Source organism: Pteronotus mesoamericanus, unplaced genomic scaffold, assembly GCF_021234165.1.
Source record: "Pteronotus mesoamericanus isolate MK-2021 breed Mesoamerican mustached bat unplaced genomic scaffold, CSHL_Meso_final contig_20, whole genome shotgun sequence".
NCBI classification, from domain to species: Eukaryota; Metazoa; Chordata; class Mammalia; order Chiroptera; family Mormoopidae; genus Pteronotus; species Pteronotus mesoamericanus.
The window spans coordinates 65,928,675-65,948,018 of NW_026555085.1; the positions used below are offsets into that span (position 1 = coordinate 65,928,675).

At 38.0% G+C, this 19,344-nt stretch overlaps 1 protein-coding gene across 2 annotated transcripts in view; it reads right to left on the bottom strand.

Annotated features, from left to right (window-relative positions):
• Positions 1-19,344, bottom strand: part of LAMA4 (laminin subunit alpha 4) — a 131,793-nt gene that overhangs the window by 96,367 nt on the left and 16,082 nt on the right. The gene's annotated exons all lie outside the window — the stretch shown is intronic.

Sequence of the window (19,344 nt, forward strand, 5' to 3'; positions counted from 1 at the left end):
AAGATAGGAGTAACTTCAACAGTATCCCATCATTGTAAGGGAGAACAAGAAGACTTCAAGTAACAGCAAAAGAGAAGAAATGTGAGTGTTTTCTTCCAAAACAAAACAAAACGAAACAAAAAAGGAAACAGAATCATGACTATTAGGAATTGCATCATGCGCCCTATAAAAATTTGTGTTTTCAGAAATTATTGGCTATGGTGTAACAGCTTAGACTTGGGTTCTTTTTTGCTTGTGCTCTTATAAATTTTTATCTTTTCAGATCCTAGAATTTTAAACGGTGGTTCCTGTGTGGATGCTGTTCATGTATTTCATTTATCCTCATGACTCCGTGAGGCACACACCATCTTCCTTCATTCTAGTGATGAGATAATTAGACCCGGAGGTGCCAGCTGGGTTGTGGCAACGTTAAGCCATTTCCCAGGGCATCGCTCGACCTGCACAACCGTGACTCGCCCTCCCCGAAGGTCACTAGGGCTCCAGCTGAGAAACTTTGTGAGATTGTTCCTGGTTGATGCAATTGGTTTATAGATATATATTTTATGTTTCTTTGGAATGTCTCACTGATATAAGGCAGAAATGGCCTTATAGGCTTGGAAGCCTACCCTCTGCCCACCAGACAGATTTACATCTAAGGAATTCCAGACTGATAAGAATCTGGGCTGTTTCCTCAAACTTACAAAGTATGAGATTTCATATCACCCTCCCACCCCCAGTGGAGCCCTTGTAGTCTGTACCGTCTTGGCTACCGGACAGTTTTTCATTATATCTGACTGAAGGCCCTCTGACTGCTGAGCAAACCCATTTCCTCTTACTTTTTTCTCTGTAAATAAAAAAAAAACCCAAAATTCACTAAACACCATTCACAGTATGAAAACACCACCAGTTTGGATCCTAAGACTAAAATCTAATATATTCCATTTGAAGAAGTTTAATAGAATATAATGACATTAGCTCATAAAGAAAAGACAAAGAGATGCTGTTTTACTAAGTGAGAGGCAGTAAGGAAGAATGAGAACAAATTTATAATTTATAATGGAGAATTTGTGGGTGACAGTAATCCTTTATTTTAGTTTCCAGCAGAGAACAAAAGAGAGGGATAGGTGCTAAAATTGCAGCTGGAAGCATTTAATTTATACTATCTAATTTAATGTTTTTGACTTGTTTCAAAATATAAAAACACAGGTTTTCATTGTTATGCAGTATATATACATACATAGGTATCTTCTCTGAATACATACTATATATGTATCTTAAACTTTTTCTTCTTCTTTTTTTTTAGTGCATTACATTGTACCCTGTTTATTCTTGACAAAATTTAGGTCACTTACAAAAACATGGTTATTGAGAAAAGGGTCCAAGAAGGAATCTGAAGTGAACCTCTCTCTTTTTTTATTGTTTAAGTACATTTATCTTTATTTTATTTAAAAATACATCCTGGTCATAAAACACAAAGTAATTTGATTATGTTAACTATGTTTCTTCTTGAAGTTTGACTTTCGAAGAGTTTTAACTATAAGAGAAACGAATAGAAGTAGCGAGCAGCTTTGTATTAGTCATCTCAGTAGCTGCCAAAGAGTGACTTTGAAGTTCTCTAAATGACCAACTTACAGACATCTAGGGAGCCTCTGGTTCAGTAATTTGGATGTAAAAGCCAAAGAATCAGTATTTTTTAATACAATAAATATTGTGTTAAAATTTTAAATTTTAATTAATTCTTCTGCCCCAGCTTTATTGAGATATAATTGCCATATAAAATTCTGTGGATTTAAGCACAACATGCTTAATGTGTACAACGTGCTAATATAATACATGTATATATTGCAAAATGGTTACCATCACAGCCTTGGGTAGCATCTCTATCATGTCACATAATCTCCATTTTTTTTGTTTGTTTTGAGAACATTTAAGATTCACTCTGTTAGCAACCGTTAAGTAATTAATACAGTATTATTAACTTTAATCATAATGCTGTACATTAGAAACTCAGAACTTTTTAATCTTCTAACTAGAAGCTTGTATACTTCAACCAACCTCTCTCCATTTCCTCTACCCACAAACCTTTGTAAGCACCATTCTGGTCTCTGGTCTATGAGTTCCAATGAGTGGGTCAGAGACTGGAGGTATATTTTTAGGAGAAGAGCACACTAGTGGTGGCAGGGAGTCTGGCAGTGATGCCTGGGAACAGTCCATGAGATCTACTCGTACCATCAACTACAGCGAGGAGCATCAACTCCTTTGGCTCAAGGAATCAAGTTTCAGTAAAGTTGTTTTAAATTGATAATTCTCCAGTCTTTTAGGCATTCCTGCAGCTTTTTCTTCTGAAGAAGACAAAGAAAATGAAAACTTGCCCTGAATAAATGCATCATTTTGAGTATGTCAATGGCTAATCCCTTATATCCCTGACGCCCTGGCTAAATCCAGGCTTATTTTTTAAAAATAACATTAAAAAAAAAAAAGAAACCAAATAATTAGTAAGTTTTTTTATTGTAGAATAGCTTTAGTTTATGAAAAGTTAAAAAAGATCTTTTTGTTTTTTTAGGCCCTAGGGTACATTCTGAAGAATGTGGGGCACTGTGGTTTGTCATAGGGAGGGCATGCTGGGCAAGGGGCAGTGTATGAGAGCCCCACACAATAACTAGTTATTTTTCACCCTTCAATATTTGGGAATGTCTGGCAGGATATTTCTGTAGTTTCTGCTTCTCTGAACCCACAACCTAACTTCATTTTTCATATTAAACACAAAATGTTTTTGCAAGCTTTCAACATGCAGTGCATTTTCCAAGTACACAAATACCACATAAATCAAGGGAAAATTGTTTGGTTTTGCATCATATCTCAATATGTAAGGGCCAGAGCACGACTATAGAAGACAGAGACCAGCAAATCACCTGGAATACAATGGCTACAAATGTATGCAGATGCAGGTGTGTTGAACCAGTAACTCTGATACCACTGGTGCTTTTAGTGTGAGGAACATAAGTTTTCCAACAGGTAAACTACCTCAATGAAGTTCTGAGTAAAACAATGGACCTGTATTTTTTTTTTAAAGACTTTATTTATTTATTTTGAGAGAGAGAGAAAGTGAGGGATAAAAAGAAAAAGCGAAACATTGAGTAAGAGAGAAACATCAATCATTTACCTCTCATATACACCATGACCTGAGACTGAACCCACCCAGGGTCCCAGGCACAAGTTGTGACCAGGAATCGAACCAATGATGTTTCACTTTGCAGGACAATGCCCAACCAACTGAGCCACCTTGATCAGTGCCAAAAGATCTGTATTTTTAAACGTAACTCAAAGATTCCAATGTGCAACCAGATTTGGAAGAACTGATTCAAAGCATCACTCACAGTGACTTGTTCATGTTAATTGCTCAATGAATGCTTGTGATTTGAATGGTTTGGATTAGCATAAGAAATTAGAAGCATATGTGCCTTTGGAAACCAATGGTTTATACTGCTAATCTACCCACTGCTCACCGCTTGTGCTGGATTTGGTCTCCAATCTTTCTCAACACAGCCCAGTTAGCCACTGGACTGCATAGACTGGACTGTGTGCAAGATGAAATCCTTATGATATGCTAAGTTTAGGAGGAGACTTTACTCTGAGAATCTGTCATTATCCACTTAACCACTCCCCAGGCTAAAGCTCTGACCTTGTGTGAAGGAGGACAAAGCTCCAGTTTCTTACACTGCATTAGGTGGGAAGAAAAAGGGAGGCAGGAGGAAGGTTGTGTGAAGCACACAACTTCTGCCAAGAGGGTGAGGCAGAGGGGTGGAAACCTAGCCAACTCCTTTCCTGCTGGGTTTTGTACACCTGAAAGTATCGTATTTTCTAACTCATCTATCCAGAGGTAAGTCACCATTTTTAAATTCACATAAACGCACCATGTAGACTAATGGAAACCCTAGTCGTGGGGAGCTTCTGATACCATTACTAGAGCCCATCACTTGGATACCTTGGACCTTGTGAGGGAGGGAGAAACTTTCTTTACACATCTAGGTTCTACTGGCTGGTCTAACAATCAAATTGACATGAGATAGATTAACAAGAGACAATTACCAAATTTAATTGCATTCATATGTATGGGAACCCCACATACACATGAGATTAAGAGACCCCAACATGCATGAGAGGTTCAGAGACAGAAAGAAAAAAGTGAAGCAATAATGATATCCTGAGCTAAGGAAGGATGTAAGAGCCTTGGGACTTAAAAAGGAAGGAAGGTCATGCGCAGAACAAAAAGAAGAATAGGTGTTCAGCATTTAGAGGTTTGCCCTGCCCTATAGATAGGCCATATAAAAAGTTCTTTCTGCTGGTAATTCTTATTAGGGGAAAGGTTCTTAATTTAAATTCTTTGACGAAGAGGTAATATGTTGTCATGAACTTGCAGGATCTTGGTTGCCTTCAGCTCAAAAGAATTTACATGCAAGTGTCACATTCTGGGAAGGCCTGTTGTGAATTCCTATAACCTTGTGCTGTAGAACTTTTAGAGTATTCCTGAGAGTGGTCAATTGTTAAGTAGTTCAAGAAAGTCTGAGTATTCTCTAGGAAGAACTGTTAAAGTTTGTTTCTTTTACGTAGAAATGCCATCATTTTTCCCCTCAGATAGTTCTTTAAATTTTACTGAATCTCATCTTGAGATTTCATAGGAACTGGTAAAATTGGCCTTTTTTATTTAAAAGGTAGATATTTTCAGGAATAAAAGCAGAGACCTTTTTAGTTTTGCTCCTGGTTAACAATGTCTTCGCTAAGTAATTCTAAGATCTGTGAGGCCTGCGAAAGCTGACTAGTTTTTCCACATAAGATAATTATAATGAAATAAGGTTGCTTTTTAACAAAGAGAGTAACATTTATAGAAATGATTGATCATTTTTGTCCTCATTTAAAGAAGTCCTCTTGAGGACACTAGACTTAAACCAATAATACTGTCATTGTATTGAACATTTTTGTATTTTCTTTTTACAGATTTTTAAAATTTTATTGTATTTTTCCATTACAATTTATCTCCCATCTCCTCTTCTACCTCTGCCTACTCCTCTCCACTCTACAGTAACCACATTGTTGTGGATGTCCCTGAGTTCTTTCTCTTGTTTTTTTCTTTTTTGCTTGATCCTTCTTAAATTGTGCACTTTTGTATTACAGTATTCACCCTTTAGGTGTAGCAAACTATAAAAGGCAGTTGGGGTAACTAAATAAAGTGAGTACCAAACTATGTAATACTGATGTAGATGGAAAACTTTCACAGAAATCTCTGTGTTTTCCACATGTTGTCACAGGGGGGCCATTTTACTGGCCACAAGCCATTACATTTGCATAGACAATAAATTTCTGAGAGCTTTTCAGAATTTCTGTTAAAAAGTCTGATAGGCTGAATAACTTAAATGCTCTAAGAGCATTCTCTAGAAATCTGAGGTCCTCAGTCATTCATTAAACAAGCTAGCCAATAACTGACAGTGGCAAAAATTGACCAGATTTAGGAGGAGTCTAAAGTTGTCCTCTGAGGTTGTGAGACACATCGGAGATCTCTAAGTAGGTACTTAATGTCCCAGACTATCAGACCCTAATCTCCAGCTTCAACAGACAACAATGAATTAAAATGAAATTCCATTGCAAAGAGCATACTCTACAATCCTGGTGCCTATTCTGATAGGATTTGACCTATAATTAGAATAGATATTTCCATTGTGTTTTCAGCCAAGGATCTACAAACATTTTATAAATATTGACTCATTCTGCCTTTTCAATTAGACTTCTAGAATTTTTATTCATTAACTTTTGCTTTAATTTACTGAGGCTCGATGTGAAAAGCATTAAAAAAAAAAACAACCCTCTGATTTCATTCAGTTGTGTCTGAGTTATCACTATTTTCCAAATTAGTATTTTTCAAATTTGACAACACACATTCGATTAACTTTCATTTTCAAGCTTAGGTTTTTGTTTGTATATGATGAATCCACTTTCTCTTGTTCCCAGGAAACAATGATTTTAGCGAATTTCATTTTTTGTTTTATTAAATGAGCTAGCTTAAAATTAGGCATGTTAATATTAAATATTATGTTCAGTTAGGAGCCAAAGCTTTGTGCCTTTACTCAGAGTCCATGAGTCCTGCATAATGTTGACTTTCATCTAGTATTTAGGAATCTTCCAGTAGGCCCCATAGTTCACTTTAGTCTCAAAAATATCAATTTAGCCTTTGCTGGAGAGGAGTGACTTCTCAGAACATACATATGCATTTATTACTGGGTAGGCATGTCACAGACAATTTTTTCTGTGTTTATAAAAATAAAGATAAAGTAGGATGGAAAGTAGTTTTGAATTAAGCTATTGATAACTTTCGCTCTATATTTTTTTCAGGTAGGGCTTAACAAGCCCTGATTGTTCATATACAAAGCTGTTCTCAAAGTGCCAAAATAAGTTAAATGTATTACACAACATTCTCTAGTTAGTAAAAAGTTGGCTTCTTGATTGATTTTACTTGAATATTGAGAGAATTTCTTCACGTAATCTCCCCTGGGTCTCTTTAAGCTCTTGTTTGCACAATTGAAATTCCCCACATTTCAATAGATGAAGTCAAATTTTAGAGTTTGACAGTGATTTCACCATAGTTTGATTAGGAAAGTGGTTTCAACATTTCTCAGAGGTTTATCCTGTTCAAAGGTATTTCTTCTTAGAATTGGCAGAGTAAAGCTAGGGCATCAGCTAAACACAAACTATGGTGCCAATTTCTCCTAGTTGGTTCTTGCAACTTCCTTTGTGCTCATTGCTTCAGAACTGTGTCTGCCATGCCTTGGTCAGCTTGCACAAACACTCCAGCTCTCAATTTAATCATTAAATGAAATAGAGAATAATTCAGGTCCTGAGGAATTCTGAAGAGTACAGAGCTGCCTTCACAGTTAAACCAGGTCCCCTAATTTTGAAAAGTAGAGAGACATTTATCATGGCACTTATGTTGTATTTATGTGGACATTCCTCAGCACTTTTTATGGGCCTTGTGTATGTTCTCTCAGGCATGAAAACCAGTGCTCCACTCCAAGATCTCAAATAACTGCTCTGAAACCCTGTATTTGATCAAATGCTTCTTTGGACCATAGATACCAACAGACTCAGCCTGTGATGAACTACTTGCCATGCTTGCTAATAAATAGCTATCTCTAGTTGTATAGCTAAAAGGGTCAAACAAGAAAGTTTAAGGCTGGAAAGCCACAAAGACTTCCCTTATGAAATGTTGAGTTTGCGGGATTATGTTAATAAATTCTCATGAAAAATTCTAAAATTTCCTCCTTGAAAAGTTACTTAAAACACATAAATTGCCTGTTTATAGTAATGATTGCCCCTTATATAACATAATGGGGTTTTAGTGGTGTCTTGTTTCCCTGAAAAAAAAACAACTTCTAACATCTGGCTTTCTGTTTCGGGTCTTCCTCACATCACCTCACATAACTGGCTTGTTCTTTTCACTCCTCGCCTTCCAAGCTATGGTTACACAACATAACCTTTGCCAGATTTTTTTTTTTTTTTTTTTTTTTTAACATCTGAAAAGTGACTCAGTTTAATTTAACTTACTAGTACAAATGCCCTGGACACATTTCCAAGAAAGGAAGAGATGTGGCTTCAGAGCTACAAGCATTTAAGGGATTTTGATATGACTCCTTAACCACTTAGAGCACAAATCAATGTTGTGAGACAACAGACATCTGTCATCTTCCTCTGGGTTTTAATGAATAATAACAATTAATATTTATTGACAGACACTAGGCACCGAGTTAAGTGCCTTTTATAAACATTCTAATTTGATCATGGCCATTTAATGGCCATATTATTGTAAATATCTGCTTAAATTACCTTTCTTTTTTAAAAGAAGTTGCGGGGGTGTTTAATTGTATGTCCATTGACAATGGCTTCTCTTGAGTGTGCCCAGGGCAGGCAGCGGTGCTTCCTTGGGCAGCTTCTCTGGTTGGGGTGTTCTATTAGTTTCCAGTAGTGGATGCACCTGCTTCTGTCCTGTGGAACCCTCATGTACTTCAGTGCTCCCCCCACCCAGGATCATGCAAGATGCAAAGCCAAAAGTGAGTGTCAGGATGGGTCTTTGTCTCCTTATGCTCTCACTCAGCGTTTATGCAACACTGAAGAGATGCTGTTGTGCATTAGCAGGAAGGAGAAATGCACCCCAAATCTCTGCTGCACCCACTATTCTCAGGAGGTAGTCTTGCTTTCTCTTTTAGTGAGAAAATAAAGGACATTGGATGTAAGATCACACACTATTTCTTCTCAAAATTCACCTTGACTCATCCTAACGTCTTCTGCCCATCTCCGAGAAGGTAGTGTGCTTCATTTTAGGACAGACTAACCCTCTCTTAGTGCTCTGGGACCCATGCACCTGTGGCCGCAGGCCCGGTTCCATCACCTAGCCCGCCTTCCTTACATACCATCCATCTCTTTGCACCACAAGTGTGAAAAGAGGCAGAATACGATTAGGTGCTAGATACAGTGTTGGATAACACTTTGTCCCCTGGGCTCAGATTCTAAGAACACCTTTCCTCAGCTCTGCCTGCCATTTGTTTCTCTCCTTTCTTGCCCAGCCCAGCCTCTTGAGTGCGAACGCAGTCACACTGGTGGTGCTCCCTTCATGCCAATCTGCACCTCTGTCTATTGTCCTGCTTCTGCCTCCATTGTGCCACCAAAACTGCCCTGGCAAACTCGTGGCTGATGTCTTTGTGGTTTTAGCTTTTCTAATATTACTTGTTATGACTCCAGTACTTAACATTATTGAAAGTCCTTCCATAAAAGTCTCACTTCTCTTGTTTTTTAGGACAAATGTCAATTTAGGTTTTTTCTCCTGCTTATCTTTCTCAGTATTTTGGGGAGGATGGTGGGAGGAGGAAGAGAGGATTGTTTCTCTTCCTCTGTTGTCCTTTTGGTGTTCTCCAAGATAACCTCTTTGTCCCTTTTTTCTCTCTATATATTTGGGGCACGCACTTTGTGATGTTGACCTCTCCCACAGTTTCACCCTCCACCTATGCTCTGGGGACTCCCAAATCTGTCCACATATCCCTGGTCTTGCTCTTTTATGTCTTACTCTTGTTTCCAGTGTTTGCTATTTGGGCAAGTCTGTCTCCAGTTCTCTAGGCACATGGAATTGAATGTGTCCCACACTGACCTTATCATATTTTCTTCCCAATCTCTTCTCTCTTTATGTTATATCCCAGTTACTGATAAAGATTATAGACTATAAAGGGGAAAAGTAATAGATTAATACTTTTACATTTCATTAATGTGTTTTGCATTAATGTAGTTTTGGAAAATACTTCCAAAAGAGTGAACCCTGAAGGGATCAAAGAATAGTTTGCACATAGAATGACAAAATTTAAGTACTTACAATATGGTACTATCATCGTTTATTTCAAATCTATGGTTTTCAAATGGTAGAGTTTTAAGTCATAAAAAATCTTACATAGTCCTGAGCTGTTATAAATTTACTCTCTGAACTCATACCTCTATTTGTGTTGGCAGACTGTAGGATTATAAATTCATTGAATTAATTTCTGTGTAGAATCCAATGTTTATTAAAGGTTAAGTAATCAGAATGTGCTCATTTGAAACTTACATATTTGTTGTATTATGAAAATTCAACAGTAACCACAACAACTGCTTAGAACTTAGACAACAAATGATTTTTCAGGGAGGAGAATTTTGTCACTGACATTGTTTAGAATTGCTGACACAAGGTGATAATAAAAGGCAGACTGAAGTTTAGTAAGTTTTATTATTGTTTTTAAACTCTCTACACACAATGTGTTCCTCACTCCCTCTTCCTAGGTTAGACTGTGGTCATCCTTTGTAAACCAGTACCTCATAGAGTTTATACTCTACCTCTGAGATATTTGCCAAGATAGTTCTTTCTTCTTGTTCCCAATACACAGTTGAGTTCAGGATAATGGTGTTTTACTTCTGGATTATTATAATTGTCTCCACTCACCAGACTTTCTTTCTTCCAGTCTAATCTTTATTACCAAAATTTTTTTTTTAAAAACCTTATTATACTACTTTTCTGCTTCAAATCTCCCCTTGGTTTTCTATTCATTGACTACATGAGTACAAAAAAACTTCTCTTCATGACCTACAAGGCTCCTTTTTTATAATACAACTTGATCTATCTCTTTAGGGTCAACCTCTACTGTTTCTGCTCCAATTAGTCCAGCTACCCTCTCCCCCACCCAAATAAGCCATTATCTTGCCCACCCTGAATTTGCACACACTTTCAGAGAGACTTATGGTGTCTTTCTCCCCTCCACCACTTATGAATCCTTCCCTTAGTCTCAGACTTGCTTGCACATCCTCTGTGCTCACATGGCACTTTGCACATACCTCATCAGAGCACATGGAACACACTATTACAATGTTTAATTTACATTCCTGACTCTCTGAAATCACTGTGAAAAACTTGAGAACAAGGATAATGTCTTATTCATCTTTGTATCCTCATCACCTATCATAGTGATTAGCAAACAGCAAGTAAATGCAAAAATATGTGACAAAATGTATTTGAATCTATAATGAGTGAGCCAAGTGAGGGCAAATCTTGTAAAAACTTTGGAGAGCGATTTGGCAGATCTCACAAATGAAGATCACCAGTCATGAATGAATCTTTTAAGTATAATATTGGGATAAAAGCCAGCTGTAGAACAGAAACAATACAATATTTACATTGCATTCAAAAACATTCCAAACAATACTATGCAATACATTGCATAGGGATACACACATATAAAAAAAGTATAATGAAATAAATGGGAATCTGAGAAATCAGGCCATTTGAGGGAAAAAGAGGGGAATGAGACTGAAGAAGGGTATATGGGCTTCAACTATATTGGCAATATTTTATTTCTTAAGTTACATGGAGGAGATAAAAATGCTTACAAAAAGGAGGAAAGAAGGAAGAGAAGAGAAAAGGAAAACAAGAGATCTCACTTAGGTTGGCTGGATATTGGATTTCCATGTCTAGACCTGGTGAGGTCTCTAAAATGTCATGTCTAGGAAGTGACTAATGTGGTCTTGACAATAGATTCAGATGTTGTGTATGATTTCCCTAACTTCCTTGTTATTCACTTTATGTATTATTATCATTACGCACAGTTAAAAAAAGCAAACATGAGAACATTCCTTTCTTAATTTGTTCTTCCTTTGTTTTTCATCTTACAGCTAGCAGCGGCCTCATCCCCTGTGGAAGCCTTTTGCATATCTGTATCTGTTTCAGTGAAAGCATGTATCAGGCTACCTGTGCAATCTGGAGAATGTCTGGGGTACTTATTTATTCTAGTTGGGACTTAACTAATTTTAAGCAAAGGTAAAAGAGTGTACAATACTCCCATTATCTGATGCCTGAGAAACTAAAATGTTAAAATCTAAGTAAGAAGGTTTACAGGCTAGATTTCTGTCCTAAGATGGGAGCTGGAGTCCAAATTCAGAAAGCCTTGTCTCCTCAGGGACAAAGACAGGCATAATGGGAGTCCCACCCATCCCCAGTTACATTGGCAGAACATGGCAGAGTGACCCACAAGCTCCGGTCAGAGGTTGCCCTCTCCAGCAGGTCTGCAACTGAAGTGGGGAAACAGAGAAATACTGTGCAATGATTCAAACCAAATGAAGCTGAATTGTGGAATTTAACATTTTGTTCTTATAGTTTGCTAAATATTTTCGGTATAATCTTTTCCCATTATTCCCTTACACAAAAGTAACATAGTTTGTGAATTGAAACAGCTGGTTGCAACAGGCGCTTTTGGAAAGGGTTCCCCCACCAGAAAGGAAATGGAAAAAGCCATGGATTTCGAAAGAGGAGTTGTCATTGACACAGTCATCAGTCAGTCAGGAGCCTTGCAGGAAAGAGAACTGACTTCAGAGGGATCAAATGAAGAGGATGAAGAAAGAGAACGAACGGGTGTTTTGCAGAAGCCTGGAGCAAGGAGTAGAGAAGCAAAGGGGACAAAGGCCTACCATTCCTGGGGCCCAGGGAGCAAAGGACACTTGTTACACAAACGCAGGGAGAGGGCAGAGGTGTAGAGAAGAGGCTTCCAGGAGAGCTGCAGTCTTGGGGAGGTTACAACTTTTGCCCAAGAGGCAGAGCTGAGGCAGAGAGGCAACAGGGCAGATGGCCCACCTCTCCTGCCTCCTTTCTGGCTCAGCAGGGGAGCCTGAGTGCTGCAGTCCGCAGGGTCAGCCTCTGGAGACAGAGCAAGGAAGAGAGGCAGGCAGGCAAAGCTAGGATCTAGTGGGAATGGACCGCGGTGCGTGCAGAGTAACCAGCATGCCCTCATTCCCAGGGGTGTGGCAGGAGGGGATCCTCAAGTAATGGCAGGGAATAATGGATCTGCCAGCTGTTCATCTGGGGACAATCATGTGGTCCTATAGATGTGTGAAATGACATCTGATTGGCTTTTTTTCTAAGACAGTCCTAGACTAAGTCCTCTTCCCAATAATCAGGTTGCTTCTACCAAATCTTTGAAGGCTCATTTAAAAAAGTGTTAAATTTACCAATTAGGATAGTTTTATACTTTGAAACAGAAGCAAAGTCAACTTTTGTTAGAATATTATTCAAGGTGATATCGGACATTCCTGTGGCTTGTGGATTAAGCTAGAACTAGGCCTAAAGTTTAGGATTATTTGCATCCTGCTTCTTTTTAATCACATCTTCCTCCTGGCCCCAGTCCTCGCACTCTTTGTTGGTGGAGAGTGGAGTTTTTCCTTTGTGTTTTTTGCCTCCTTAGAGAGTCCTTTTCTTCAGCCTTCCTCAGGTACAAGCTTCTGAAAACAGGCAAAACCATACCCATACCAATTACCTCTTCCGACATCCTGAACTGAACTTTACATTTCATATAAGTTTAATTGACTCTTGGGTGATAACTATTCTTTGTTGAAGTCAAAAAATCTTTTTCAGCTACAATTATTCCAAACATTAATTTGGAGGTGACAACAGAATTTTAAGTAATTTCATTAGGGGTTATAGTCTGCACAAAGCATGAAGATATGTGCCTCTTATAAGACATATTTTTGGAATAGCTTATAAGGGACTGAAAAGAGCTAACAAATTGAATTCTATCCATCTGCAGATTAAAATTGCAGGATCTAAAGATGGATTACACTTACCATATTTGGGTTCGTCTATCATAATTTATAACATTTTTTTTGAAAGTTGCATATTTCCCTTCTTCGGTTGACAGAGTACCCAAAGGCAGGATCCCTTTCAAATAATCAATTTTGATAGGTTTCTGAATATAATGTAGTAAATCCATTGTTAAATCAAGGAAATTAAGAGCATTAAATAGGCAGGAGGAAAATTGCCTTTCAAATGTATTCTTTTTCTTATTTTTCTAACAGTTTACAAATCCTCTCCTCTACCTCCCTGCCCCAGTAATGCATACTGTCAGGTATTTTTTTTTTAAGAATTTGCACCCCAAATTGTCAGAATATAATGAATATTATACTCTTTGGCATTTTAAGAAAACTACGCATGTGTGTTTATATTCAAGTCCCCATTTGTCAACTATGTATGTTGCCATTCAATAAATATTTGTTGGATGAATGAATCAACTTCTCCAAATATGCTTGAATTTAGGATATACCGCCCTCAGCTTCTAGACCTCATGGATTCCTCTCCCATGTGCATTGATGGGATGCACTACAATCTGTCCTCACAGCAGCCATAATTCCCTAGGGTTACATCCTTTGGAGTCAACTAGAACAGGGGAAAACATGAGATCATTTGGATTCCAGTTCCAGCTCTACCACTGGGTAACCTTGTTCAGGTTATTCAACTCTAGGTCTCAGTTTCCCTTTCTGAAAAACTAGTAGTGATCATTATAGTATCTCCTAAAGTGGCTGTGAGGATCAACTAATGTTGTGCAACTACAGTCCAATAGAAGGGCCTGGAAGGGCTCCAGTAGCTGTTAGTTTCTTCTCTTCTTTTTGGATGTCTGTGCCAGGGTCATCTGTTTTAACTAGTAGCTCTTCAGTGAGCTGTAACTCTTTCTTTCATTACAGTACCCAGCTTCACAACGACCCCTGAGGTTACTGGCTTATTGTTTTTCTTCCTCAGAAGACTTAACTTGGAACGAACAGAAACTAAATTTGTCTGATTTGTCACTATATCCTCAGTGTCTTGCAAAGCCAGTGCTTAGTGAATATGTATGGAATGTATCTTGGATCACAGAATCACCGGATTCCATGGCTGGCCAGGATCTTAGTGGTTACCTTGTCTAACCTCTCATTTCAAATTTGGGAAAACTGAGACCTAGAGAAGAAACTCACCAAGTCATTTACGTAGAGCAGGTTAATGCCACTCTTCGTGCACTTTCCACTAAACCACACTTTGTGATGATGAGGAAGAAGTAAATGATGTTGAGAATTATCAGGGTTATGCTGTAGCTCACATCCCTTCTGGGGCTGCAAGCAGGCCCACTGTCTGCCTCTGCCTTCCCCAGGCACATCTGGGATAAACATCAACTCTGCTCAGGGTTATCAGATTTATCAAAAATCATTAAAGTTATTCCATTATTACCATCTCCCCTTTTTTAAATAGATGAGTGCCGTCATGGTCATCAAAAGGTCTAATACCACTCCTCAGACACAGAGGTAAGGAAATGGTAGTGAGGGGGTGAAAAAGTGAAAGTGGTTTGTCCTAGCCAGATGGTTCAGGTGGTTTGAGCATCGCCCAGAACATTGAAAGATTGTGGGTTCGATTCCCAGTCAGGGCACATACCTAAGTTGCAGTTTCATTCCCTGGCCTTGGTGTGTACGGGAGGCAGCCAATCAATGTTTCTCTCTCACATTGATGTTTCTCTCTCTCTGTCTCTCTCTTTCCCTTCCTCTCTCTCTAAAGTCAATAAGCATACCCTTGGTTGAGGGTTAAAAACAAAAAAGTGGGGGTGAATAAAGGGAGAGGAAACACTTTTAAGCCTTGCTCAGGTTTGCTCTGTGTGCGTGGCTCAGTCAAGGCAGGAAACATTGTCCCTCAGAATTACTTGATTTGGCATATGACAATTATTCTTAATTTAAATATAATAATTTATAGCTAACATTTCCATTTTTAACCGTTTCTATGTAGAGCAGACATAGTGGACTGTAAAGCAAGTAATGTTAATTACTCATTAGAGAAGGCAAGCCTCATTAAAGCTGATTATATGACATCCAGCTATGTTCCTGCCACCTCCTTTGTTCCACTAAGGGATCTGACAATGAGTCTTGGGAAAGGATGCCCCTTTGTGAAATATACACCAGCAAGTGTGCAGGTGTTTCCCCTTATGAATCAGAAGCAGATGTCTGGTTAGGCAGAATGTATGACGACTTGACACATGTCTGGTCCCACCTAACAGGAAAACTATGACCCATAAATTGCACTAATAAAATACCATCACTACAATTTTGACTGAGCCATGAAACTAACTCCTTCATCCTTCAACACCAAGGGAGGCTAGATCCCTCCGAGGGTTGGTGCTGGGCTCAAAACAGGACTGTGCGTTGACCTTCCACACTGCCAGGGGTGTATTTTATGAGACGAATGACAATGAGACTCTACTTCAAGTGCTCTTATTTGTAAAACATGAGCAGTAGAATTCATTCAACACACATTGTACATCTTTATTATGTGTCAAACACCTCAAAGTCTCAGAAGAATGAATCTTCAGATCAAGATCAACATATTCGAGTGGCAGTCTGTTCAGGGTCTCTGTTGACAGGGCCATTGTCAAATCGCTCATAAACAAATACATCAAACACCAACTGTTTACAGAAGCAAAGCAAATGAGTTGCCATTCTGAATACCAAGTTCCTTAATTTGGGGAACTCATATTAAAAAAAAAGAAGCTTCTCCAACAAGCGGTAAATCTATGTTAACAAAATGTTAACTACGATATGATGAAGTGTACATAAGCTACTTCCATTCTTTTTAGAACATGAATGATATTCAGAACTGGCACAGAATTTCCATTCTTTTCTTGTTATTTGCAATTATTTCCTGTAATTTTTCTCCCTAACTTCCTTCCTCTAAGATTTCATTTTGTGATTCTGGTAAAATACGATTTAATTTACATCTTTATTTCATTCAGTTTTATGAATGTCGTAAATAATCTGCAAATTTCATTTCAGTGAAAATTCTGGAGGATAGTTTCAGAATCACTGTACAATCTGATATTATCTGTTTGTTGCTTTAAAATCTCCCCCTCCTCCCAAATAACTGTTGTGATCCAGATAGTTATTGTGTTACAGAATGTTCATAAAAGTGAAGCTGAAAGACACACACTGAACTGAAAAGAAAATGACTGCAAAGGAGATGGCAATGCCTGGGGTACTACCAACCTATTCTATGCACTGCCACTTTAATGACCACAAAATAATACACATTTATGAAAGGAAATGGATAGGAAAGGCTGAGAGTGTTTGATTTAAAGTAATTCTGTTATCTGTCATTTGAGGGGGGGAAAGTGTGCTGATTTTAAAACAATACTCTAGTTACAGATGTTTCCAGACCCCTTCCCTGATCCAAGGAAACAAAATACCATTCAGCAACAAGCCCAGATTTAGAGATGGGGCTTGTTCCAATATAAACATTTCTTAGCTAGATCTTCTCCATGAAAGTGCACAGTCAATTTTTCCATATACAGTGGGAAAGACAACACTTTTAGCTTAAAAGGCGTCCTTGCCTGTGGTGCAGAGCTCACTGTTGGTGTCAAGCTGAACTGATTTGTTCATCAGAATTATATGACAAAATTATGTCCGAATGTAGTATATGTTCTACAAACAGAATATTCGGCACTGTTTGGCTTTCAGTATTTGGTATGGTCACACATTCATTCTATCTCTGTTTCATGTACCACTGTTCACCTGGGGCTCGGTTTAGGGTGTGGCACAGAGCAAGCATTTAACAAGTAACTGGGGAATGCATAAATTATTTTTTGGAGTACCTATGATGCTGACAGCACTTGGCCAGGCAATTTGGGGAACCAGAAGATGAATTATGGATGCTGTGGGCCTTAAGGTGCATATGTAATATGAGGTAGAAAGTGCTAAGGATTGTGATGTAAGAGAGGCACAGAGAAATGCTGAGAGAGTAAGAAGGATAATATATTACTTTTAACATGGGGGTGGTTGGGTGAAGAATAATTCTTTGGAGGAAGTGACATTTTAGCAGGATTTTCTGGAAGGAGGAAAGTTGAAGCTGAAAGGTTGGAAAGCATAAGGCATTTTTAATTGTTTAATTTCATTCTTTTCTCCTGGTAATTTCCTTCAATAAAGGTGCTAGATGGACCTAAGTTTTTTTCCTATATGCTGGCACCTTGGAAGGATTAGTTTAACATCAGCAATTAAACTTGTTCGATTTCTTTAGTAACCTTCTGACTTAATAGTATACTCATGAAGAGATACCACTGCTCTTTCTGTACTGTTGTAGATAATATTGAAGACATGCCCTAATCTCCAAAATAAGAGTTAGATATGCTTAGGAGCCACATTAGTTCTTTGTGGTCACCAGGATGTATGAGAAACTCACATAGCTTAAAAGTTAGGAATTTGGAAGTCAATAATAATTTCCAAACTATAATTTATGCATAGAAAGAATGTCATTCAACTATAAAAAGAAAATATTTTTATTCTATCCTTTTTTATTCTGCTATTTAATTTATGTTGTCCAAAGTGAAATGAGCAAAAGAATGGTACTTAGTTTTATGGCTCTCTGAGTAGTTACAAAATCGAGTTAATTGACTTAGCACCTACCAAGAATTAAAACAAGAACCTGGTGCTTGGTTTTTTAAAATTATGTATTGTCAATAGCCCAGTTCTTGAACAGCTGAAATAGAGCACAAAACTGTCCTCATTTAAAGCTTCAACTGTTGTTTCAGTCTTTTTCCTTTTCTTGAAATTTATAAAATCTTTTAAACCTTCCTTCCTTCCTCCTTCTTTCTTTCCTTCCTTCCTTCCTTCCTTCCTTCCTTCCTTCCTTCCTTCCTTCCTTCCTTCCTTCCTTCCTTCCTTCTCTTTCTTCCTTTCTTTCTAGGGGAAGGAAAGGAGAGTGACTGGAAGAGAAACATCGATGTGAGAGAGAAACACTGATGGGTTGCTTTTTGAAGGCACCTGGACCAGGGACTGAACCTACGTCCCAGGCTTGTGCCCTGACGGGGAGTAAAACCAGCAATCTTTCAGTTTGCAGGACAACACCCAACGAACTCAGCCACACCATCCACGACAAAATTTATAAATTTCTTAGAATGATTTGAACTAACCTCGTAGGAAATCCATAATGGCTCATGGCTTCAAGGAGAAAGCACATTTTCTATATAAACATGAGCTTATGTTAGCAGATTAAAGAAGAGTGTAATCAAAGGAAAATAAAAACAGTTTAAATAATATGAGAGAAAGATATAACATCTTAAAACTAAAAAAAAAAAAAAATCCAACATTTGTTAGTTTTCAAAATAACTGAATGGAAGAGCAGACAAAAAGAAATGTTCTACAGAAAAAAAAAACAAACCCAATGAAATGCTTATTTCCACTGAACATTTTGATATATTGTAGGTCTAAAAACACAGGTCACAGGAAAAATGCGCTTCATCTGCCAAAATAATCACAAATACTCTTTGAGAGTAGAAAGAGCCCAGCCCTTTAATAAAACCTAGAGATTTTAAGCACCTTACAAAGAGTATTCTTCCCTAATGAGATTATTACTCTGATCTTGCAAAGATATTTATATTTCCTTTAATACTGTATATTTATAATATAATTTTATATATTATATAAATACATATAATTTTATATATAAATATAATATAATTTAACTGTATAATTATAATACTGTAAATATACAGTAGTACTCTCACAACACTGAGGCTCCTCCTCACGTCAGAGACTAGAGGAGAGAACGAGGAATGGCAGCGCCTGCCATTTTGAAAATGAGTCATTGAGTGGGCAGCACGTTAGAGCTGCCCAGCCTTCCAAAAACCTCCCTGCTTTGCTCACCATATGGGGGCTGCCCTAACCCCCTGAAATCCTTATTTCTTATTCTTTATTGGACTCAGAAAACACCTAAGCAGGAGTTATTCATGGGGAAGTCCCTGGATTTTATGAACTATATGAGTAGCTTTGCTGGGAATAGGCAGATTTTCTTTGAGAAACAGGTATCATGTATTTCCTTGCTGTTAGAAGAGTTAGTGGACCTGACTTTGAAATCAGCAGTGGAAAAGCTCCACAAATAAAATAGAGATGCTGAAACTCAGGCTTGTCATAAAGCTGGTTGGGAAGGTTTCAGTGGGATGTGACTGCTAGAGTGGACCAATTTGGTGTTATCACATATTT